This window comes from Trachypithecus francoisi, unplaced genomic scaffold (genome assembly GCF_009764315.1).
Source record: "Trachypithecus francoisi isolate TF-2019V2 unplaced genomic scaffold, Tfra_2.0 Lachesis_group9, whole genome shotgun sequence".
NCBI lineage: Eukaryota > Metazoa > Chordata > Mammalia > Primates > Cercopithecidae > Trachypithecus > Trachypithecus francoisi.
The window spans coordinates 60,363,203-60,390,126 of NW_022681474.1; the positions used below are offsets into that span (position 1 = coordinate 60,363,203).

The window sequence follows — 26,924 nt, forward strand, 5'->3', positions numbered from 1 at the left end:
GCTCTGAAATTGAGGCAACAATTAATAGCCTACCCACCAAAAAAAGTCCAGGACCAGATGGATTCACAGCTGAATTCTACCAGAGGTACAAGAGAGGAGCTGGTACCATTCCTTCTGAAACTATTCCAATCAATAGAAAAAGAGGGAATCCTCCCTAACTCTTTTTATGAGGCCAACATCATCCTGATACCAAAGCCTGGCAGAGACACAACAAAAAAAGAGAATTTTAGACCAATATCCCTGATGAACATCGATGCAAAAATCCTCAATAAAATACTGGCAAACCGGATTCAGCAGCACATCAAAAAGCTTATCCACCATGATCAAGTGGGCTTCATCTGGGATGCAAGGCTGGTTCAACATTCGCAAATCAATAAACGTAATCCAGCATATAAACAGAACCAAAGACAAGAACCACATGATTATCTCAATAGATGCAGAAAAGGCTTTTGACAAAATTCAACAGCCCTTTATGCTAAAAACGCTCAATAAATTTGGTATTGATGGAACGTACCTCAAAATAATAAGAGCTATTTATGAAACCCACAGCTAATATCATACTGAATGGGCAAAAACTGGAAAAATTCCCTTTGAAAACTGGCACAAGACAGGGATGCCCTCTCTCACCACTCCTATTCAACATAGTGTTGGAAGTTCTGGCTAGGGCAATCAGGCAAGAGAAAGAAATCAAGGGTATCCAGTTAGGAAAAGAAGAAGTCAAATTGTCCCTGTTTGCAGATGACATGATTGTATATTTAGAAAACCCCATCGTCTCAGCCCAAAATCCTTAAGCTGATAAGCAACTTCAGCAAAGTCTCAGGATACAAAATTAATGTGCAAAAATCACAAGCATTCTTATACACCAGTAACAGACAAGCAGAGAGCCAAATCAGGAATGAACTTCCATTCACAATTGCTTCAAAGAGAATCAAATACCTAGGAATCCAGCTTACAAGGGATGTAAAGGACCTCTTCAAGGAGAACTACAAACCACTGCTCAGTGAAATCAAAGAGGACACAAACAAATGGAAGAACATACCATGCTCATGGATAGGAAGAATCAATATCGTGAAAATGGCCATACTGCCCAAGGTGATTTATAGATTCAATGCCATCCCCATCAAGCTACCAATGACTTTCTTCACAGAATTGGAAAAAAACGGCTTTAAAGTTCATATGGAACCAAAAAAGAGCCCGCATTGCCAAGACAATCCTAAGTCAAAAGGACAAAGCTGGAGGCGTCACGCTACCTGACTTCAAACTATACTACAAGGCTACAGTAACCAAAACAGCATGGTACTGGTACCACAACAGAGATATAGACCAATGGAACAGAACAGAGTCCTCAGAAATAATACCACACATCTACAGCCATCTGATCTTTGACAAACCTGAGAGAAACAAGAAATGGGGAAAGGATTCCCTATTTAATAAATGGTGCTGGGAAAATTGGCTAGCCATAAGTAGAAAGCTGAAACTGGATCCTTTCCTTACCCCTTATACGAAAATTAATTCAAGATGGATTAGAGACTTAAATGTTAGACCTAATACCATAAAAACCCTAGAAGAAAATCTAGGTAGTACCATTCAGGACATAGGCATGGGCAAGGACTTCATGTCTAAAACACCAAAAGCAACGGCAGCAAAAGCAAAAATGACACATGGGATCTAATTAAACTAAAGAGCTTTTGCACAGCTAAAGAAACTACCATCAGAGTGAACAGGCAACCTACAGAATGGGAGAAAATTTTTGCAACCTACTCATCTGACAAAGGGTAATATCCAGAATCTACAAAGAACTCAAACAAATATACAAGAAAAAAAAAAAACAACCCCATCAAAAAGTGGGCAAAGGATATGAACAGACATTTCTCAAAAGAAGACATCCATACAGCCAACAGACACATGAAAAAATGCTCATCATCACTCGCCATCAGAGAAATGCAAATCAAAACCACAATGAGATACCATCTCACACCAGTTAGAATGGCAATCATTAAGAAGTCAGGAAACAACAGGTGTTGGAGAGGATGTGGAGAAATAGGAACACTTTTACACTGTTGGTGGGATTGTAAACTAGTTCAACCATTATGGAAAACAGTATGGCAATCCTCAAGGATCTAGAACTAGATGTACCATATGACCCAGCCATCCCACTACTGGGTATATACCAAAGGATTATAAATTACTCTACTACAAAGACACATGCACACGTATGTTTATTGCGGCACTATTCACAATAGCAAAGACTTGGAATCAACCAAATGTCCATGTGACAGACTGGATTAAGAAAATGTGGCACATATACACCATGGAATACTATGCAGCCATCAAAAAGGATGAGTTTGCGTCCTTTGTAGGGACATGGATGCAGCTGGAAACCATCATTCTTAGCAAACTATCACAAGAACAGAAAACCAAACACCGCATGTTCTCACTCATAGGTGGGAACTGACAATGAGATCACTTGGACTCGGGAAGGGGAACATCACACACTGGGGCCTATCATGGGGGCAGGGAGGAGGGAGGGATTGCATTGGGGAGTTATACATGATATAACATCATGCACATGTACCCTAGAACTTAAAGTATAATAAAATAAAAAATAAAAAATAAATCCATTTATTTTTCATGTGTAATTAGGAAAAGAAAAACAAAAAACAAGCTGGCATTACAGGTAACATGACAAGCAATTCTGTGACAAAATTCTTGTTGATGGACGCCTGAGTTTCTGATTTTAGATCCCAAATTTATAGGCTATGAGACATACCTTGCTAGCATTGGTCAAGTCAATGTTTTTGATCTTTTTTTATTATCAGTGAAGGGTGCTTTTGGTTATAGTTTTAATTTTTTTTTTTTTTTGTTCTAGAAATTGCCTCAGACAGGATTGATGTCAGGAGGCTTCGAGAAGAGAGAAAATACATGAATGGGGACCCCAGGGTGCAGGTGACAATAGTCACAGGTAGGGAGAAACCAGGAAATCTTGCCATGTTAACTTTGCTCATCTCATCATGCTTTGTATTAGATAAGAATGTCATCCAGAAACACAGCATGTTACTTCTTGTGAGTCTTACTGTTCCACAAAATATACAAGTTTAAAAGCCAGAATGGAAATTAGACTTCAACAAATAATTCAGCCAACTTCAATATTCAAGAAAACTGTACAAAAATATGCCACAATGTTATTTCAAACAGAAAGGCAAGCCTCTGCTGACGGGACTTCCTCCTTGATGAGGCTGACTGCTCCTCACCAGACAGTCCTCGGGTTTCTGAAATATGATACTTGAAGAAAACTGGACTGAGTCTATTCAACATTGTATTTAAGATTAATTCCAATAAGCTTAAGACATGCCCATTAGACATTTTCCAGGATGTTATTGCCTAAAAAACTAATAATCACAACACTAAATAATTCTTTACAAGGTTTGTAAACCAATCTGCAACTTTAGGTGTAGTAAAACAGGTAAACATGCTATACTAAAGATTTTGTTTTTAAAAAGCATTTACTTCCTTGGCTCACCACGTGCTTGTGAAGCTAAGGAAACATCTTGACAGCCTCACTTGGGTGGAGAGAAGCTTCCTTGGCAAGAGTTGCCCATAATGCCAATTCACACACAGCAGACACTCTCTGAGTGCCCCATTTGGGTTGGGCTTTGAAGCTGGCTTTATACAGGGTCTCAACAATCACACAGAGACTTTTAGGTTTTGTTTACTTGTCAAATAATAAAGCAATAAAAAAGACTTTTGGTTTTGTTTGCCTTTTTGTCTTTCTAGTCTATCTTTCATGCCAGCAGTAGGATTTTGAGGGTGGTTTTCCTCCTTTGGCTAAACCATTCCCAGCATCACAGCAGCAACCACAGCATTCAGATGAGAAAGCTGTCTCTTTGATGGATCCTTTTAGGAGCACACTTGCTGCTATCCCAGAAGCCTCTGACAAATGTGTCCCCATGTCTCTTGGCTTCATGAACCAATCACTACAGAAGGGATGGGATGAAGATTTCCCCAGGAATAAGAGGGAAAGTCACAGCACATATGAGAACAATTAGGAAAGGGTGAAGAAGAATGGATGCTAAGGCAAGCGAACACGGCCCCACACCACAGAACTTAACCTGAAAACAAGTCCTCTCCTGACCCTAGGCAGATTCCCACTCTAAATCTCTCCTCCACTTACATTCTCAGCTGTATCTTCAGTGTATCATCTTCTCCTGTAACACCCGATGACAGCTAAAACATTCTAATGGAGTCATATTTTAGGTGTTTTGGAGCAGTGGTTCTCAAAGTTTAAAGGAAACAATGACCTGAAGACTTATTACAATTTAGGTGCTGGTGTGCCACACCCAGAGGTTCCAAATTCACTTTGTGTGTGTGTGAAAGCGGTGGTGGGGGAGGGAGAGACAGAGAGAGAGAGAGAGAGAGAGAGAGAGAGAGAGAGAGAGAGAGAGAGAGAGAGAGAGAGAGAGAGAGAGAGAGAGAGAGATTGCCTGCAGGTGGAGGGGTTGTCATTTTAACAAGAAATCCAGATTATTTGAATGGAGGTAATCAATGGACCTTGCTGAGAAACATCCAATTTAGAACTTATAAAATGTTAAAACTACGTAGCCAAAAGAATTTGGAGTTTAAATCACAGCAATCTTTCTATTCATGAAGGTTTAAAAATAATTCATCACTCCAGGAAAAAGAAGAGCATGCATGTTTTAGATTTTCCACAGGTTGTTATATGTTTTCCAGAATCCTCTCAGGTAATTAGGGTGAGTGGTATTATTCTGACTTTGCTGATTGGGATATTAATGCAGGTAAAGGGATTTGCCAAAGGTTATATAACTGCCTGGGGCATAAACCCTGCCAGGCCTCCTGACTTTTGTACAGAGGTCAAGTAACATGGCATTCCCTCTACCACTACTAAAGTCAAAAGCATTGGGAAAAGCATGCAGAAAATATAAACACATTTCCTAATCTAATTTTGGATCAAGATTTCCTCATCTCTCCAACTCTCTATCAGTAGGCAACTTTGGGGGAGGCAGTGAGCTAAAAATAATTTAGTCATATTCTACCTTTAAGTATTTGCCTTGGGGACCCATTACAGGGATACTTAAATCTCACAGATATGTTACTGGGGGAAAAAACACATAGTCCCCTACAGAAAAACATTATCACATATTTTCCATAGCTGAGGGTTTGACTGGCATTAATCAGAACAGATCAATCTGAGTTTTTAACTTACTACAAATATAAGCTTGAGAAGAGACAAAGGAAAAACAGGGTTCTTTTTAAGATACCATAAATGTGGCATACTTTAAAGAGAGCAAGGATGCAGACGGCTTCTTTGATTTCAGAAACTTCAACTGGAACTTCCTAATGTGTTGTCTGGTTGGGTTTCACATACCATATCATGAGATTCTTTACAGAAGATAAAGACTCTTTGATAGCAAAGAAGAATTCTAATTCTGCAGTCTATCTTTTCCTTTACCATCAAGAAAAAACCTGCATTCTCCCCCATGAGAAAAACTCCAAATATCATGAACAAAACAAAGAATTCTCTAATCAAATTAGTAAAAGAACCCCCCAGCAGAAACAGTGCATCTTTTTGAAGGTTAAAGATGTTATAGGCCAGGCACAGTGTCTCACACCTGTAATCCCAGCACTTTGGGAGGCTGAGGCGGGTGGATCTCTTGAGCACAGGAGTTCGAGAACAGCCTTGCCAACATGGTGAAACCTCGTCTCTACTAAAAATACAAAACTTAGCTGGGTATGGTGGCGGGCACCTTTAATCCCAGCTACACAGGAGGCTGAGGCAGGAGAATCACATGAACTTGGGAGGTGGAGATTACAGTGAGCTGAGATCACATCATTACACTCCAGCCTGGGCAACAAGAATGAAACTCTACCTCAAAAAAAGTTATGAATACAGAAAATGTTTTGTGTGTCAAATCTCTCTGGCTTCTGGGTGGAAAATGCCATTTGCTATTGCACAGTTTAATTGTAGAGCATCAAATAACCATGTTTATTTGCCAAAAACCTACTGTTTAGTGAACTACAAAAATTGGTTTATAAAAATCACTAGTAGCTGGCCAAGTGTGGTAGTGCATGCATATAATCCCAGCACTTTGGGAGGCCAAGGTTGGTGGATCACCTGATGTCAGGAGTTTGAGATCAGCCTGACTAACATGGTGAAACCCCATCTCTATTAAATATAAAAAATTACCCAAGTGTGGTGGTGCATGCCTCTAATCCCAGCTACTTGGGAGGCTGAGGCAGGAGAATCAGTTGAACCTGGGAGGCAAAGGTTGCAGTGAGCCGAGATTGTGCCATTGCACTCCAGCCTGGGCAACAAGAGCAAAACTCACTCTCAAGAAAAAAAAGAAAAATCATCAGAAGTATTATCCAAATAGTAATTTTAAAAGCATGGTGGCTCACACCTGAAATCCTAGCACTTTGGGAGGCTGAGGCCAGTGGATCACCTGAGGTCAGGAATTTGAGACCAGCCTAGCCAACATGGTGAAACACCATCTCTGCTAAAAATACAAAATTAGCCAGGCGTGGTGGTGCACACCTGTAATCCCAGCTACTCTAGAGGCCGAGGCAGGAGAATCGCTTAGAACCTGGAAGGTGGAGGTTGCAGTGAGCAGACATCTTGCTACTGCATTCTAGTCTGGGCAACAGAGGAAGACTCTGTCTAAAAAAAAAAGTCTTTTTGATAGCAGAGTTGTGCAGCGGAAGCGTGCTGGGCCTATAAAAAGCAGTTTTTTCTAGAATACCCTTCATTTCTGAGCATTCACCAACCTAGAAACCTCGACAAATGGGTGTAGTTTGCCAGTCACAAACCAAGTGACCCAACCTGTCAGCTGTTACTATCCTCTAAATTAGAAAATTGTCTGTGGCAATCAGCTGTGGCCCTGCTTATTGTCCAGTACCAAAAAATTCCCCAGATAAAATATTTATCATAGCAGATCAACCCTGAACCAGAAGGAAGAGAGCACAAAACAGATATTCTAAGCCCCAATACCTTACCAAAAGATTGTTGTCTTATAGCCGATACTTTGTTTTGTGGGGCTCAATCATACTGCTTTAAAATAGAGTTGCTTTCTTTAAACACACAGTTTCTTTGTTGGAAATGCTCATTTTGCTACACAACAATCTTCTGGGTTTATTCAATCTCCTCTAATTTCCTCTATTGTCTGAATTTGGAAAAGAACTGAAAAGCACATTTGACATTTGTCCTCTTTTCTTACAAAAAGCAAAAATGCATTAGAGGGCAAGCACGCTCACTCGTGCAGGACAGGTCCATCCCACTTAGCACCCTCAGCGGAGGTCCTCTGCACCCTGGGATATTAGCCAATTGAGCCACCAGGTCAAAAGGCAAGCAACACTACTCAGGGCTACCTCACAAGAAACAGCTGCTGGACACAGTCTAGACTGCGGTCAACCCAGGGGTTTCATTTACTTCTGCAGAGTAAGTAAGGCAGAGATAGCAGACAGCTGTGCCATGCACAGACCTGCCCCTAAAATATGTATTCCTGGGTGGGAAACACCAATTAAAGTCTGACCCACTGTTCTTCCCTCTCCACTGGGTTCTGTGCCCCAGCATGAACATCCTCCTTTAAACGTGGGTGGAAACACCAGTGCAAACATCAATCTACTCAGTGCACACCCCTTGCAAACAGTTGCCCCTTGGACCTAGGGTTGTGCAAACTGGCCCGCATCTGGAAGGAGGCCCAAGCAGGCCTTGATCATGGGCATTTGGCTGTCTGAGAAAGAGGCCTGGGTTCCTGGGAGCCCAGAGAACACACTAGAAGTGGCTGTGTGCATCACAGCTTTTCACTCTGTGCAGAGAAATACACCCAGCAAAGGAGGGCCAGTGCAGAGGTCCCTAAAACATAGGGCCCAGCAGCCTGTTTTTGGGGTCTAAGGACAAGACGGCTGTGGGCAACCCCAGGGTGGGGTCTCTGGGATGAACCTGGAGACCTGAGCTTGCACAGCTTCCTTGGTAAATTGAGGAGGTGTGGGCCACAAGATTGCCAAGCTCCTTTCTATCCAAACTTGATACTGTGAGATTCCATGATCCAGTTTGTCACAGTTGATGGCTCAATCTCATGCACTAGAAAAAGGTAGTATAAAAGAAAAAAATAAAAAGACATTCAAGTGAGTATAAAGGCCTTTAATCTCAGCCTCTCTAGTTCAAAGAGATACTGGTTCATAGAGCTGTTAGATTTAACTTCCACAGATGACTCAACAGAGGATAACTACTAATCGGAATACAACATCAAAACTGTAACCAATATAATCACTGGATTAAGAACAACTCAAAATAGCTCCAGTTTCCAAAGGGCCATAAAGTGTACATATCAGTACGATGTGCAATTAACACATAATTTATTATGAAAATGTGGACATGCCAGGTAAGTAAGGGGGTTTAGGTTGACTTTTTATAATACTTTAAATGTAAAATGCCATTTCTGTGAACTGGATGACATCTTCCAGATTCTTTAATTTGGTTTACCTTCTGATAGATCCTGATAGAAACAGGTAGCACCAGCCTCTACTGAACCTCAATACACTTGCAAAACACAGAGAGCCTGCTTGCCTACACATGTAGAAACATTGTTATCACAAGACACAGAAGGCAAATTTCCAATCCGGCATACTTACCTGTCCTCTCATATTTAGGGCAATAAGAATGGGGGACCAGATGGTTAAGTAGATGCCAAAGAACACCAGACCAGTCAGTGTGCTTCCCCAGACAGCCAGATGACTGAACTGCAGAGGAAAACAGTCATTAGACAGGGCTTCTCGGCTGGACCGGCAGATTCACCCAAACTCCACCTGCCACAGAATGCCTGCATCCTAGCTAGCTCTCCTTATGGAAAGATTCTCATGACTCATAGCTTACTGGGGAGGTCAATCTTCCTAATTCCCTTGTCTCAGAATTTTTAACAATGACTTGAAGTTATGAGTGTCCCCAAAGTACTCTGAAGATGAACATGCTTTTGCTGTCATGGCTGGCCTTTCTCTCAAGATTTATACCATAGTGACAGCAGGCCCCTCTCAGTTCATGGCAAGTGTTTGCTCCAACCTAAGGCTGTATACAACAAAGATTCATTAATCTGGTAAGAGAGTGGCTGAATGGACAAAATCAATAAGATGTTTTTATTGATCATTTTGGGACTTCAATTGTTCTGTTCAATTTGCAAAGAATTTTTTAAAAATCTGAAATGGATATTGCCTCTTAACAGTGTTTCTTTAAGCATCTACTGAGTTGTTCATTTTTCCTCCTTTGTCCTCTTAATATGATGATCCTTGACTTCTTTCTTTCTTCCACAACACACAACCTAATCTATATGCAAGTTCTGTTAGCTTTTAAAAAGATAAAATAAATCCAGGCTCTGACCACTTCTCACTGCCTCCTCCTCTAACATCCCAGGCTGAAGACATCATCACATTTAACCTGGATTAATTGCCACTGTCTCTTAGGGCAGTGGGCCCCAACCCACAACACAGGCCATGGACTGGTAGCAGACCATGGCCTGTTAGGAACCAGGCTGCACAGCAGGAAGTGTGCAACAGGTGAGCAAGCAAAGCTACATCTGCATTTACAGGCATTCCCTATCACTGGCATTCCCACCTGAAGTTCTGCCTCCTGTCAGATCAGCAGTGGCACTAGATTCTCATAGGAGCATGAACCCTATTGAGAACTGTGCATGCAAAGGACCTAGGTTGCGTGTTCTTTCTGAAAATTTAATGCCTGATGATCTCTCACTGTCTCCCATCACCCCCAGATGGGACTATCTAGTTGCAGGAAAACAAGCTCAGGACTCCCACTGATTCTGTATTATGGTATATAATTATTTTCGTATATATTACAATGTAACATATAGAAGAAATAAAATACATAATAAATGTAATGTTCTTGAAGCATCCTGAAACCAGCTCCTAGGAGACACATGGAAGTCCCCTTGTCCATGGAATAATTATCTTCCATGAAACCAGTCCCTGATGCCAAAAAAGTTGGGGACTGCTATCTTAGGAGATTACCTATTCCACACTGACTTATCACCTCATACTCATTCCTTTCTAGCAGAGCATTTAAACATCAGGCAGGTCATGACACTTCATGAGAGACAAAAATAAAGATTTAGATATAATCTTTAAATGCTGGAAATAATGAAAACGTCTAAAATAGGAGACTGCTGAAATAAATGATGGAACATCTATAAAACTTAATAATCTATAATCATAAACAATATTATGTTGAATTATGTTTTAAGGCATAGAAATTGTGTCTAATCTTTTTTTAATAATAAAGTCTTGTGTTCTGTAATGCATCATCTTATTTAAAAATACACACACACACACACACACGGACAGACATAGAACAATGTCTGGAAGGATCCCCAGCAAAGCATTAGTAGTGACTGTCTCTTGATAAAATTATGGAAATTAAATTTTTTTAGTCTTTCTTTATTTTCTATATATTTGGGTATGTATATGGTTTTTGTTTTTAAAATGAGGCTTTACATTTGAAATGAGATGACTGTTGTAAGTTTAGAAGTGTATTAGGTGCCAAGCAAATAAATCACCAAGAGAATTTGGATTGCAAATTTGCTCCAATAAAGATCAATCCACAATTCATACATATCAAATTTGAAATAAGATGGCCAGATGTTGTTTATTGTTTCCCCTAGGCTTAGAAATAAATCATAGCATGAAAATGTCTATACTGAATAGAGAAACAATTCTAGACAAAACTTACTTTAATCCAAGCTGTAGTCTCAAAACCAGCTTTCTGACAATCAGTAACAAGAACATACTGTGGAAAGACAGAAGAGTTTGAAAAAACATGATTCTCAGTGAGTTATTTTCACTTTCCATGAGAAATCGCATGTCTCCACTCCAGATCTGCTTTCTCCGAGTCAGCTCGAGTTTGAAAATATAGCCATCTCAGCAGTTAACTCTCTAGGGGTTGTTTGTAGGGAACATACAGGCAGGGTCACTTCCAGAAGAGCTCTCAATCTAATGATGGGCCTTCTCATAAATAGTAGAGAAAGACTTTCTGTTAGCTTGGATGATTTGGGAAACACCACCATTCTGAGTGGTAGATTCTGCAGGTAGATGTGAAATGGTCATTTGAAGAACGGGGAAATCTGCTAATCACCTGTCAAGAAACTTTGACTTTGTATTTCATAACCATCCAGGCCTTTAAAAGATCTATCAAATATATTTTGAGGAGTTAAAATAAGGAATAATAACAAGGGAGATCGTATATATAGGGTTTAGAGAAGTACACGTCACACATGAGCTACTTAAGAATGGCTCAGCAAATGGAGATAAACTTACTGTGTAAACAATATTTTCAACAAATAGATAGGCAGTGGCATGACCACTGGTCAACACGTATCTGAAAAAGAAAGAGGCTACTATTAACTTCCTAGATCCTGAGCATGGCCACCTATTTCATTCAGAATATTAAACATGGAACTTTAGGAACATCTGTAAACTCACAGGGGCATCCTCTGTGATTCTAGTGCGTAATTCTGTTTCTAGTGCTAAAGTTTTTCATCTTACAGTCTCTCTAAATGAAGCGAACAAAGTCACGCTTTCAACAAACCAAATAACCAAATACTTGATCTGCATTGGAATTTCCATTTTTATGAAGATTAAAATTTCTATGTATCCAGTTTTTTACGAGAAAGGAATAAGAAATTATTAACCTATTTTGATAAAATGCCAACATTGAACCTTTTTCCAAGTGTTCATTTATGATTCATCTTTAATTTTTTGCTAAATTTGAATTATGGATCAATAAAAAGATAATGACATGAATATAAAATCAATTTATAATGACAGTTCTGAAATAATTTGGGGGGATATTTACTACTCATGTTCTTATTGTAACTACATGAGCTTCTGGAATCTATCAGTTGGAGGAATGCAAGTAATCCAATGAGAGATGTTTAGAAAATACAGGAAGGATTTTGAAGCTTCTGTTTTCCTCTCTTGTCTTGTTTTTTGTTTCCAAGGATGTCTATGACAATGTATATGACAACCACTAAGGCAGAACTCTAGTAGAGTTGTCCAATCATGTCAACTAGACCCGCATGGAGAAGTCTGATTTTTATCCTCAGGAGTCAGAGCCTATTTTTAAGACAAGCCACAGTGTCTTTGTGTTACATAGCCAACCACCTTTTATTCTTTTTTTTCAACTTTTATTTTAAATTTGGGGGTACAAGTGCAAGTTTGTTACAAAGATATATTGTAACACAAAGATACATTGTGTAGTGGAGTACACTAAGGTAGTGAGCACAGCACACAATTGGTAGTTTTTCAACCCTTTTCTCTCTCCCGCTCTTCTCCTATTCCCCAGTGTCTATTGTTCCCATCTATATGTTCATGTGGACTCAATGTTTAGTTCCCACTTATAAGTGAGAACCTGTGGTATTTAGTTTTATTCTTTTTTATACTCAGTCCAGATTTGTGGCTCGCAGGCTAGGTAGATAAAGATTTTTGTGTTCAAATTTCCAACCAATAGCAGCTATATGCACATATCTGGGCCTGCCAATTTTCCCATTTGCTTGTTGAAGAATCAACTCTTATGAAAAAATCAAGATCTGTTTATTTTCCTAAAACAGTGTAATGAATGGAATCATAAGTAGAATTGGGTAACCATGGGTCTCTGAATCCAGCTCCTGGGCACACACTTTCTCCTGCTCCTCAACAGTTAAGTTTGTGGATAAGGGAAGATTAATCATAAAAGCAATATCATGGGCTGCCCTAATACAGAGGGCCTGCTGCTGGGTAAGGTAAGAGTTACACTAGGAGAACAGGGAGAGATAAGGCCGCTGACTTAAAATGGAACAATCCCTAATCTTAGGGGAGAGGTGGAAAATAGAGCCTGGAGCTTAGGCAGGACTTTATTAAAAGGGAAGGAAGGGAGCAAGTTAAAAAAGGAATGGACAGGCTAAGCTAATCCCAAGAAGGCAGCAAATCAATGTATTAGCAAATAGCTATTCAAAATTGTAGGAGTTTACGTTTTAGTAACTGGCCTTAAGATTGGTTTTAGTAACAAGCGCAATACTTTTTTTTTTCTTTTTTAGTTTTCTCTGTCTTTTTTTGTCCTTTTTATAATGGAAAACTTCAAACATACACAAAATGGCAAGAATAGTACAACAAATTCCCAGGTATACATAACCCAACAATAACAATTGTAAGCATTTGGCCACTCACGTCTCTTTGGCTCCCCCACCTCCTCCCTATCCTCCCAAGTTCCCATTGAATTATATATCATGTCATTCATAAATAATTCCATATATTTAGTTACAGCTCAATGAATTTCCACAAAGTGAACATGCTCATATAAACCACACCTGCACTGGGAAATAGAAATTACAAACACACAGAGCCCCCTCTGCACTACTCTCTTAGTCCTTTCCTCATTACTTCCCAAAAGAGTAGCCACTATCACCTATTGTGAACTTTGCATCTATGGATTCATAGAATATGTGTATTTTTTGGTTTGGCTTCATTTGTCTAACATTGTTGGTAAGATTTATCCATGTTGTTGAACATAGCCATAGTTTGTTTATTTTCATTGCTCTATAGTATTTTATTGTAAGAATACACTACAATTTAGTCATCCATTCTACCACTGATGCACAACTGGGTTGCTTCCAGCTCTTGACTATGACAAATGCTGCTGCTATGAACATTCTTTTTTTTTTTTTTTTTTTTTTTTTTTTTTTTTTTTGAGACGGAGTCTCCCTCTGTCGCCCAGGCTGGAGTGCAGTGGCCGGATCTCGGCTCACTGCAAGCTCCGCCTCCCGGGTTCACGCCATTCTCCTGCCTCAGCCTCCCGAGCAGCTGGGACTACAGGCACCCACCACCACGCCTGGCTAGTTTTTTGTATTTTTTAGTAGAGACGGGGTTTCACCATGTTAGCCAGATGGTCTCCATCTCCTGACCTCGTGATCCGCCCGTCTCGGCCTCCCAAAGTGCTGGGATTACAGGCTTGAGCCACCGCGCCCGGCCGCTATGAACATTCTTATATGTCTTTTGGTACACACTTGTATTCATTTCTGTTGGGTATATAACAAGTATGAAATTGGGTCTTAAAATATGTCCATATTCATCAAATGCTGCCTAAGAATTTTTTGAAGTGGTTGTGCTGTTTTACCTTTGCCAGTTCTAGTTGCTCCATATCCTTGCAGTCACTTGGCAGTGTCTGTATTTTTTATTTTGACCAGACTGGTCTGTGTGTCATGGTATCCCATTGTCGCTTTAAGTTGCATGCCCTTGATGAAGACATTTTCTGATGCTTAATTGGCTCTTTGAATATATTCTGCAACTGATTTATAGGAGTTTTTCATATATTTTGGATATAAGTTTTTGATTGGACATAAACATTGCCGATATCTTCTCCCACTTTAACTTGCCTTTTCTTTCTCTTAATGGTGACTTTCTTAACACAAAGTTCTTAATTTTAATGTAGTCCAATTTATCAGACTTTTTCTGCATAATTAATGCTTATCTAGTCTTACCCAAGAAATTTTTGTCAACCTCAGTGTCATGAAGATATTCTCTTATACTATAGAAACTTTGTTTTTTGTTGTTGCTTGTTTGTTTGTTTGTTTTTTGAGATGGAGTCTCACTTTGTAATCCAGGCTGGGGTGCATTGGCATGATCTCGGCTCACTGCAACCTCCTCATCCTGAGTTCAAGCAATTCTCCTGCCTCAGCCTCCCGAGTAGCTGGGACTATAGGCACCCGCCACCACGCCCAGCTAATTTTTTGTATTTTTAGTAGAGTAGGGGTTTCACCTTGTTAGCCAGGATGGTCTCAATCTCCTGACCTCCTGATCCGCCCGCCTCGGCCTCCCAAAGTGCTTGGATTGCAGGCATGAGCCACTGCTCCCGGCTGTTACAGAAGCTTTATAAAAAAATTTTAACCTTTCACATTTAGCTTTATAACCCATCTATATTGACCTTTGTTTATGATGTAAGATAGGGGTCAAATTCTTTTATTCCCCCATAATGATATCCAAGTGATCTACTAACATTTATTGAAAAGATTATTGTGGCCTCACTACACTGCAGATTCACCTTTGTCATAAATCAGGGGATGGTATAAATATGAGTTTGTTTCTGGTTTCTTTATTTATATGTCCTTCTGCTAATATCATCTTATTTTAACTGTAATAAAGATTGAAACACCTGATGGTATACATTCTTGAGCGCTGCTCTTCTTCAGAACTTTCTTGACTCTTCTTGGTATTTTATATTTTCAAATACATTTAAAATTAGCTTGTCAATTTTCAAATTACCTGATAGGATTTTGAGTAGGATTTCATTCAACCATTATTTAATAAATATAAATGACTTTTTTACAATATAGAATCTTTCTGTTCATAAGCATTTTGTATCTTTTTTATGTATATGATATGTATATCCTTTTTTAAAATTTTTACTTTAAGTTCTGGGATACATGTGCAGAACGTGCAGGTTTGTCACATAGGTATACATGTGCCATGATGATTTGCTGCACCTATTAACCCGTCATCTGGCTTTTAAGTCCCACATGCATTAGGTATGTGTCATAATCCTCTCCCTTCCTTCCCCTCCAATCCCTGACAAGCCACAGTGTGTGATGGTTCCCTCCCTGTGTCCATGTGTTCTCACTGTTCAACTCCCACTTATGAGGGAGAACATGCAGTGTTTGGTTTTCTGTTCCTGTGTTAGTTTGCTGAGAATGATGGCTTCCAGTTTCATCCATGTCCCTGCAAAGGACATGAACTCATTCTTTTATATGGCTGCATAGTATTCCATGGTGTACTCTAATTTGTATATGTACAAATTAGATCTCAGGATTAAGAAATTCACTCAAAACCACAAAATTACATGGAAATTGAACAACCTGCTCCTGAATTACTACTGGGTAAATAATGATATTAAGGCAGAAATAACGAAGTTTTTTTGAAACCAATGAGAACAAAGAGACAATGTACCAGAATTTCTGGGACACGGCTAAAGCAATGTTAAGAGGGAAACTTATAGCACTAAATTCCCACAACAGAAAGCTGGAAAGATCTAAAATTGACCCCCTAACATCACAATTAAAAGAACTAGAGAAGCAAGAGCAAACACATTCAAAAGCTAGCAGCATACAAAAAACAATAAAGAACAGAGTAGAACTGAAAGAGATAGAGACACGAAAACCCCTTCAAAAAATCAATGAATCCATGAGTTATTTTTTTGAAAAGATTAACAAAAGAGATGGACCACTAGCTAGACTAATAAAGAAGAGAGAAGAATCAAATAGACACAATAAAAAACGATAAAGGGGACATCATCACTGATCCCAAAGAAATAAAAACTACCACCAGAGAATACTATAACACCTCAATGCAAATAAACTAGAACATATAGAAGAAATGGATAAATTCCTGGACACATACACTCTCCCACCATGAAACCAAGAAGAAATTGAATCCCTGAATAGACCCATAACAAGTTCTGAAATAGAACCAGTATCTAATAGCCTACCAACCAAAAAAAAAAGAGCCCAAGACCAGGTGGATTTGTAGCCAAATTCTACCGGAGGTATAAAGAGGAGCTGGTACCATTCCTTTTGAAACTATTCCAAACAATAGAAAAAGAGGGACTCCTCCCCAACTCATTTTATGAGGCCAGCATCATCCTTACCAAAACCTGCCAGAGACACAACAAAAAAAGAAAACTTCAGGCCAATATCCCTTATGAACATCGATGTGAAAGCCCTCAATAAAAGACTGGCAAAATGAATCCAACAGCACATCCAAAAACTTATCCACCATATGTAATTCTTTTCGATAAAGAAACATTTCCATTTATTCAGGAGAATAATCTTTGAGTCTAACATAGCCTAACATAGATTAGTCTATTTCTTTGAGTCTAACATAGATTATAGCCTTAAAATGAATAAGATTCTTCTTTTACGTGCTCAATGAATGTTTACTTACAGCCTCTTTTATGCTGGGTACAATTATGGGAACTGGAGAGAGAAGGTCTGTCTTGATGTAGCTTGCAGTACAGTGACAGAGATAGAATAAGCATTCATCAACAGTTCTACACTAAAATGATGGGTATAATAACTGTTATGAAGAAATATATTAGCCAAGTGTGGTGGTGTTCTCCTGCAGTCCCAGCTATTTGGGAGGCTGAGGCAAGAGGACTGCTTGAGCCCCAGAGTTTGAGGTTGTAGTGATCCATGATTGTGCCACTGCATTCCAGCCTTGGTGACAGAGTGAGACCTTATCTAAATAAAAAAGCATAATAATACAAAGAAACATAAGGTAGGTAATCACATTCAGGGAGACAGGGACTGCTACTTTAGATAGGGAGCTCTGGAACAATCTTTTTGAGGAGGTGACACTTGAGCAGGTCAGCATGGTATGACGGAGTGAGGTAAGTGAATGCCTAGAGGGCAGAGAGAAGAGACACTGTGCAGAGTCTGAATACAGACAGCACTTGATGAGCTCAAAGATCACCACAAAGACCAGTCAGACTGCAGGCACTGGGAGGAGGAAAGGAGAATACACACAGTCCGAGGAGCAGATAAAACACAGACCATAGTTAAGAGCTTGGATTTCTTTGTTAATTGTGATAGGTGACCACTGGAGGATTCAGAACAGGGAACAAAATGGTGTAAGATATGTTCTTACAGGAATAGTCCAGCTTTTATGGGAGAATAGATCATAGATTATCATAAATAGCACAATAATAAATGCAAAGGAAGCTTAGAAATGGTTATATCTGTCCAGGCGTTGATATTGGTGGTGTTAAAACTGTGAGGTCCAATATGATGGCTGCCAGCTGCATTAGTTGTTTACATTTAAATTAATTAAAATGCCATAAAAATTTATTCTTCCCAGGGTCTCAGGAGGAAAGGGAGAATGGGGAGTTACTGCTTAATGAGTGCAGAGTTTCAGTTTGGGGTGACAAAAAATTTTTGAAAATACATAGTTGTGATGATTGCACAACATTCTGAATGTAATCAATGCCTCTGAATTTTATGTTTAAAATGGTTAAAATAGCAAAGCTTATTACGTATGCTTTAACCATAATAAAACATTATAACATTAATCATAGAAGCAAAACCCTAAAACCATTTTTTTAATTGTATATATTTGATGAGTACAAGTGCAAGTTTGTTACATGGATATATTGGGTAGGAGTGAAGTCTGGGCTTTTAGTGTGTTTATCACTGGAACAATGTACACTGTCCAATTTCTCATCACCCTTTCCCTTCCCACCCTCTCGGCCTTCTGGGTCTCCAGTGTCTTATCATTTTATACTCTGTGTTCATGTGCACACATTATTTATTTCCCATTTTTAAGTGAGAACATGCAGTATTTGATTTTATGTTTCTGAGTTGCAAAACTATAAAACTCTTAGGATAAAAAATAGCAATAAATCTTTATGGCCTTGGGATTGCCAAGAGTTTCTTAGATATGGCACCAAAAGCACAGTGATAAAAGAAAATGAACTGGGCTTCATCAAAATTAGAAACATTTGTCCTTCAAAGGACATAAGAAAGAAAATAAAAGGACAGGGCCGGGCACGGTGGCTCACGCCTGTAATCCCAGCATTTTGGGAGACTGAGGTGGGCGGATCATGAGGTCAGGAGATGGAGACCCTCCTGGCTAACACAGTGAAGCTCCATCTCTACTAAAAACACAAAAAATTAGCTGGGTGTGGTGGTGGGTACCTGTAGTCCCAGCTACTTGTGAGGCTGAGGCAGGAGAATGGCATGAACCCGGGAGGCAGAGCTCGCAGTGAGTGGAGATGGTGCCACTGCACTCCAGCCTGGGCAACAGAGCAAGATTCCATCTCACAAAAAAAAAAAAAAAAGAAAGAAAGAAAATAAAAGGACAACCAGAAAAGTGTAGAAAATGTTTGCAAATTATATATTTGATTAGAAATCTGTAACTAAAATACACATAGAACTTTTACAACTCAACAATAAAAAGAAACAAAATAACAATAGGCAAAACATTTAAATAGGCATTTTTGTAAAGAAGATATAACAGTGTCCAATAAGTGCATAAGAAAGCCTAACATCCCTAGGCATCAAGAAAATACAAAATCAAAACGACAAGGAGACATCACTTAACACCCAATAGTGTACCTATAATAAAAAAGCACAAACAATACTCAGTGTTGGTGAGGATGTAGAGAAATTAGATCTTTCATACATTGCCAGGGGGAAAGTAAAATAGTACATACTTTGGAAAACTGTGAGATGGTGGCCGAAAAGATTATGCATAGGTAGCTTATGACCCAGCAATTCCATTCCTAGGTACATACCCAAGAGAAATGAAATTTATGAATGAAACATACAAAAGCTTGTTCCTAAATGTTATAGCAGCATTACCATAATTATTCATAATAGCCTAAAATAATACATAGCATTTTTCATTATTCACAGTAGCCTGTTCAGAACCCAAATGTTCATAACCCAACTGTGAACTGGTAAGCAAAATGTGTTGTACCAATATAATACAAATTTATTAGACAATAAACATTAATGAAGTGCCGATACAGGCTACAATATGAATGCACCTGGAAAACCTTTATAATAGGCTGGGTGCAGTGGCTCACGCCTGTAGTTCCAGCACTTTTGGAGGCCCAGCGGGCAGATCACGAGATCAGGAGATTGAGACCATCCTGGCTAACACGGTGAAACCCCATCTCTACTAAAAATACAAAAAAAATTAGCCAGGCACGGTGGCGGGCACCTCTGGTCCCAGCTACTTGGGAGGCTGAGGCAGGAGAATGACGTGAACCCAGGAGGCGGAGTTTGCAGTGAGCCAAGATGACGCTACTGCACTCCAGCCTGGGGGATAGAGTGAGACTCTTTCTCAAAAAAAAAAAGAAAAGAAAAAGAACACCTTATAATAAATGAAGAAGCCAGATATCAAAGGCCACATATTGTATGATTCCATCTCTATGAAATTTCCAGAAATGTCACATCTATAGAGACAGAAAGAAGAGCAGTGGTTTCCAGGGACTAGAGCTGCCTGGGGGGAAATGGAGAGTGACTGCTAATGAATAAAGGATTTCTTTTAGGGGAGATAAAAATATTCTATAATGGATTGTGGTAATGGTTGTAGAATTCTATGACTGTTTAAAAACCCATAGAATTGTACACTTTAAATAGATAAATTGTATGGCATACGTTGTATCTCAGTAAAGTTATTATTAAAAATTTGGTTCCTCAGTCACTTTAAATATGCAATAGCTACATGTGGCTAGTGGCTATTGTATTGTACAGCACAGATACAGCACATTTTTATCCTCACAGAAAGTTCTATCAGACAATGCAGGGCCGGAGTGGCTATGATGGAGAAGGTAAGAAGTGATGCAAGTTGAAATTATTTTGAAGGTAGAAATGTGTGCCTTCGCTTTCCGCTTGCATTTGCCCTAAGGGAGCCTAGAGAAAACTTTGATTGGTGAAAAATTTAGAAGTTGTGAGAAACTAAGCTGAAAATCAAATTTTGCAGTTATGGTTTTACAAGTTTTTGAGTTTCCTTCTAATACCAGTATTTCCAATGCTGGTTGATTCTTGGACTAAAATAAATTAAACATAAAAGGCATTTGTCTAAAAGGACAACGTGTTTCATATATTATGGATGTATACATAATACATAAAATTGTTAGATATTATAAGAAATTCTATACTGAAAAAATTCTTATATAAGCACTTATATATGACAGTCACAGTTTTAAGAACCTTCCATATATTAGCGCCTTTAATACTTTAACAACTATTTGAAACAGTGTAATTAAGTGCATATTCCAAATGAGGTGCAGAAAAGTGAAGTTAAATATGTCCAAGGTTACAGTTAGTAAAAAAAAAAAACTGTAAATTTTATAAACGAGTTTATATTCATGAACTGGGATAGAATAATGGACTCCAAAGACTAAAAAAAGATAACTTCAGAGGAAATAAAAATAATTAGACTAAGAAGTACTCATTTGAAAAACTGACACCTAATAGAAAATTTCTAGGAAAGAATTGTGGTGGACAGTAATAAGGTATAGGTAAGAAATAGTTTAAGCTATTTATGATTCAGCAATTCCATGAGCAGAGAGAGGTACCACTAAGTTTTATTTTATACATGTGCACTGTTATTTTAGTATTAAAACATACCTGATCTTATGGGAGCACATTTATTTTAAAAGTGTGAAATGGCCTTCTCCAAAATTGTTGAAAGGCCCAGTTGCTTAATTCATGCCCATTTATAAGTATCCATATGGCATTCTTAAAAGATGAAGAATCGGTTCCCATGGTGTGGACTCTGGGGAATCAAGAACAAATGTTTTCAGGAGTCTTTTTTTTATGGTAAGTATATTCTATTTTCCATCACCTCCCTTGAAAATTTCAACAAGAACAATCTGAAAACTTCCTTTTTAAAATCAAAACGGGTTTTTCATTCTCCTGTCAATAACCACATTACACTTCAAGGAGGGTTGCTCAGCTATGCTTGACTGGACACATGGTGGGAAAACACCAGTGTGGCCTGACACCAGGGCTCTTAACGGACTTGGGTTCCTGTAAAGGTGACATGCTAGTTTTAACCTCGAATCAGTTTTTAGATCAAAGGCTAGGAGCAACCATGGGAGTATGCATGTGGCTGTGATGGTTGAAAGAAATTTGATTCACTGAATTGCTTGAGTGGAAAAACTTATTCTGAAACTTAAAATGAACTATCACAAACTCCATCAGCAAAGGAGCACTTTCAAAACTCTCTCTAAAATCACATGAAAATAAGCAAAGTGAAATTCTTGGAAGCATTCTAGCAAATGAACAATACACCCATACGTTCTCAAAAATATTTTTTCCAAATAATCATGTTGCTTTGCCCATGGTGAACATTGCTGATTTATACTTGAGGCTCTCTGTGTGGATGGTGGAGAAAATTGGTAAGATTTCCTGTCTTTGTGACATGATCCACACAGTATCAAAGGAAGAAATGAAGCCACTTTAGCAACTTTAGTACGTGGTCAAACAAAACTCATGTGGGGCTCAGGGTGTGGGCAGGCCTCTAAGGGACAGCTTCAGGCAGCACTTGGGGAAAGGAAGTAAGCCTGAAGGTGTCCCGCTGTTAGACAAGGGAAGCTTCACTTTGACAGAACCCCAGTTTGTCTCAAATTGGTGCCATGTTTCTATGCTTTTTTGGGAGTGAGGAGAATAAATTCTTCTAAATGACAATTAAGGGTATAGTAAGAACTCACTGTACTTAGGACAGCAAATCAGCACACATAAACAAGTACTCCAATCAGTTGTCATATCCTGGTCCTCTGGAGCTTGCAATCCTTATTTCTGCCACCTTTCCCTTCCCCCAACCCAATAGCAACCCCCACTCGTGCCAGATGGTATGTTTTTCTCTACAGAGCAGTCCTATCTTCTTCAGAAGCAAATCTTATCACGTGACTCTCCTAACTCCAACTCTTCATTGAGAAGAAGTCCCTCCACCCAGGTGTTAGTGATAAAGTCCTCCCTCACTTCTCTGCCCTCTTTTCTAGCCCTCAGCTCCTCTCTATGCTGTAGTTATCTTGACTGGGGGGTGGCTGCCCACCTTATAGGGGATGCTAGCAATGTGTAGAGGTGTGTTTTGACTGGTAGTTCCAGAAGGATAGGGAAAGTGAGAGGAAAGTGTCTTAGTCTTTTGATCTATTATGAAAAAAATACTATAAACTGCATGGGTTATAAACAATGCGAATTAATTTCCTATAGTTCTGGAGGCTTAGAAGTCCAACATGAAGGAACTGGCAGATTTGGTGTTTGGCAAGGGCTGCTTCTCATAGATGGTGTCTTCTTGCTATATCTCACAGGCGCAGGGGGCAATGAGCTCTCTGGAGTCCTTTCTATAAGGACACTAAACACTAATCCCGCCATTTGTGAGGGGTTTGCCCTCAAAACCTAATCACCTCCCAGAGGCCCCATCTCTTAATATTATCACTTTATGATTTTGGGTTTCAGCATATAAAATGTAGGGGTATGGGGGCACAAACATTCAGATCACAGTAGAAGGTTACCATATTTACTGGCCAGGATCGGGGTGCCCAGTGTCCTGAACCCCTCATCACAGTCTGGCAAAGAAGAGTCAAGTTCAGGCATCCCCATCCCCATCCCCACTAAAACACTTCCCATAGCCACAGCAACTCAAGTCCTATGCCTCTGCTTGATCCTGGCCATGAATGCTCCTTCTCTGAATCCTTCCTCACACCTCCCTGACCTGTATAGCCATCCCCTACTTATCTTTCAATAACTTCAATATCACTTCCTTGGAGAAGATTCTCTTGAACTTACTAAACTATGCTCTTTTATCATATAAGCTCTACTCACAGACCCCAGGACTCATCACATTGGTAAATAAGCAACATGTACACATTTTTTGACCATCAACTCTGACCTTAAGTAAGAGCCATCCCATTACTGGGTATATACCCAAAGGATTATAAATCATGCTGCAATAAAGGCACATGTACACATATGTTTATTGCGGCACTATTCACAATAGCAAAGACCTGGAAACAACCCAAATGTCCATCAGTGATAGAGTGGAATAAGAAAATGTGGCACATATACACCCACCATGGAATACTGTGCAGCCATAAAAAAGATGAGTTCATGTCCTTTGTAGGGACATGGATGGAGCTGGAAACCATCATTCTCAGCAAACTATTGCAAGGAGAAAAACCAAACACCGCATTGTTCAATTCCTACCATGAGTGAGAACTCATAGGTGGGAATTGAACAATGAGAACACTTGGACACAGGAAGGGGAACATCACACACTGGGGTCTGTTGTGGGGTTGGGGAAGGGAGGAGAGATAGTATTAGGAGATACACCTAATGTAAATGACAAGTTAATGGGTGTAGCACACCAACGTGGCACATGTATACATATGTAACATGTGCATGTGTACCCTAGAACTTAAAGTATAACGAAAAAAAAAAGAAAAGAAAAGAATCAATTGAGAGCACCCCTGAATGGTGGGTGAAATATAATAAAATGTCAAAAACTAAATAGAGTCAGGAGGCATCCATGCAGGGATGGAGAAGGACAGCCTAGCATTGGTTTTCAGCACCTGAGCAGAAAAAAATTTCTGCCTAAAAGGGCAGCTTGGCACAAAATATCTGAGAAAGACTGGGGTGAAGACAGAAGGAAAGCAGCAGAGGCAACCTGATGAAGGATGTTGAAGTTCCAGAAGGAGTGAGGACTCGCCTAAGGGCAGGGACACACAGAAGGGTACCGAACAAATAAGTGAGTATAGAAGGTCCTTGAATAATGACATCTCATTATAACATTGATGAAAAACAAATCTCATCTGAGGTCCCTGTCCGTGAGGCGTTTAAATGTTCTCATTATGTCCGTGTGGGGTTTCTTCAGGGACTCTGTTTTTGTCCTACATCCCAAAGCTCTGTACATGAGATTAACTGATGTGTCTACATGATGCCAGTCTAATAACAGTGGATGTGTGTGTGAGTGACTGTGCAATGTCATCATGTACATGACATTGCTTACAAGTTTGATGTAGGACAATTAATCCTTTTCAAACACTTATAATTTAAATTAAATCACTGAGCAGCATTGACAAAGAAACTCTATAATAATAGGGTTCCCTCCTGGCACCCAAAACTGCCAGGAGAAGCTCCTGCCATCTGCAAACCCGAACTGGAACAAGCAGGTTGGAAAAGGATCAAGTGAATGAATGCAAATTACTGTAAAATAAAAATCTGTGAGAACTATGATAATCACAAAAATGCTCTGGTTGACAATGATGCCATACAAAAGCACTCTGTGAGGCTGACATACTTGTTACTGTTTCTGAACTGCATCATGGTAAGTGGTGCTCCTTACAATCTGAAATCTGCTGACATTGATTGCTTGATGTAACCTACCACCACTACAACTTCCATCACTCGGTGGTTTGCCAGAAATTTGAGTAAAAAATATCTTACTTATTTTTATTAATCTTTAAAAAAAGTCTTCTAACAAACATTAAACATTGAAATCAATGTGAGCTATGTAAAGCTATGTAAAGCTCACATTGATTTCAATGTTTAATGTTTGTTAGAAGTGTTTTGGGTCCTTATTTAGAAGTTCGGTGATGTTTCTGGGCCCAGAAATATATCATAGGAATGTCACTCTTATTTATATCAGTTAGCCTATGGTAAAAGTGGTTTTATTATACGTATTTCACTCAAGCTCAATTCCAAGACCTATTGACCACATTAAGTAAGGACTCACTATATACTAAGCATGAAGGGAGCCAGGTTACTATCAGAGATGGGAGTTACAGATGGAATTGAACCTTGAATGACATGGTGTGAACTGCATGGGTGCTCTTGTTAGCAGATATTTTTCAAGAAATATAAAACAATTTGGAAATTAATGGCAATTTGTAAAAACCTGCAGATGAACCAAATAATAGAAATAGCAAACAAAAATATTTATACAATTACTAGTCTATTTTATCATTGCTACCCTGAAATGTACAAAATCAAGTATAAAAAGTGAAAATTTATCAACATGTATGCATACAAAGAACATGATGCCAGCTTCAGCTAAGAGAAATGTAAACAAGCATAAAAATGCAGCATTAAATTATAACTGCACAAAGTTAACTTTAGTATGTATTGTACTACTGTAGTAAGTTTATGACCACCTGGTACTACTGCAGTGAGCTCAAGTGTTGGGAGTATCAGCTCAAAACATCATGTGATGATAATCATCTCCACAGGAGCAATTCGTTTACCTAGGAAAATGTGTCGTACAGTAAAAGGTGATTTTTCATGGTTCTTGTCTGTTTTCCATTATTCTTTTTGCAATGCCACGAACCTCAAAACATGTGAAGTGCCACTATTGATGCCACAAGTGCTCCAATGATGTAAAGTCATGACTTTTTTATATGAAAAAGTTGAACATTTCTCCAAAGAAAAAGTTTTGAAAAATATTAACAAGTTATAACCTATTAAATAGAATGAACCATGAATCTATACTGATACAAGTAAATTAATAACTTGAAGGTTTGATGAGAAAGAGATATTCATATAGTCTCAAATGAATTCCCTACAAAATAGTAATTCATTAAAAAGTGAAAAAAATAACATGACAGAGAAGATATTCAGCAGATACCACCATTAATAATAAAATCTAACATCACCAGGGACAGGCCAAATCAAAATTGTGGTCAAATAATAGGATGCAATAAGATCACAGGAGCATTTCTGTGATAGCCATGTTCAAAAAGTATGATATAAAACTAATTACAAGGAAACATTACAAAAACCCAATTGAAGAACATTCTGCATTACTAAACTTTATCTTCTAAAGATTCAAGGTCATAAATATCAAGGAAAGACTGAGAAACTGCTCTCATTGAAAGTCTAAGAAATACAAAAAATAAATATAATCAGTGGATCTGAATGGAATCTTTTGCAACAAGGAATATTATAGACAAGTAATAAAACAAAGAATCTAAGAATTAAATCTTAGAATATATTAATGTTAAATTTCTGTGAAGATTATATTGTAGTCATGTAGAATGTCCTGACTTGTAGGAATATCCACTAAAAAATCAGATATCACGGTAGAGTGTCAGCAATTTACTCTCAAATGGTTCAGATAATGTTCTTTGTAGTAAAGCTTGAAACTTTTCTTTAATTTTAAGACTGTTTTCAAAAGCTAACCAAAAAATAAATAAGTAAGTAACATAAAAGGTGAAAAGTCTTAGGAAAACCTTATTTTTTCACGAGGAAAGATCCATATAAATCAGCACTTAAAATTACATAAATTTGATGGTATGGTTTCAATTGTATTACATGCAACCATTGCCAATGACCACAGTACTAATATAACAAAATGATGTCAGTTGAAATCTAAATCTA

At 38.7% G+C, this 26,924-nt stretch overlaps 1 protein-coding gene across 1 annotated transcript in view; it reads right to left on the reverse strand.

Annotated features, from left to right (window-relative positions):
- Window positions 1-6,620: 6,620 nt before the first annotated feature.
- The window catches only part of ANKRD30A (ankyrin repeat domain 30A), a 159,289-nt gene continuing 138,985 nt past the window's right edge, over window positions 6,621-26,924 (reverse strand). Inside the window, exons 36-40 of the mRNA XM_033208467.1 lie at window positions 21,177-21,324; window positions 11,332-11,392; window positions 10,748-10,804; window positions 8,647-8,754; window positions 6,621-8,095 (exon numbers count right to left, since the gene is read on the reverse strand). The gene's annotated coding sequence lies outside the window, so the exon portion shown is untranslated. The remainder of the gene's footprint in view (window positions 8,096-8,646; window positions 8,755-10,747; window positions 10,805-11,331; window positions 11,393-21,176; window positions 21,325-26,924) is intronic.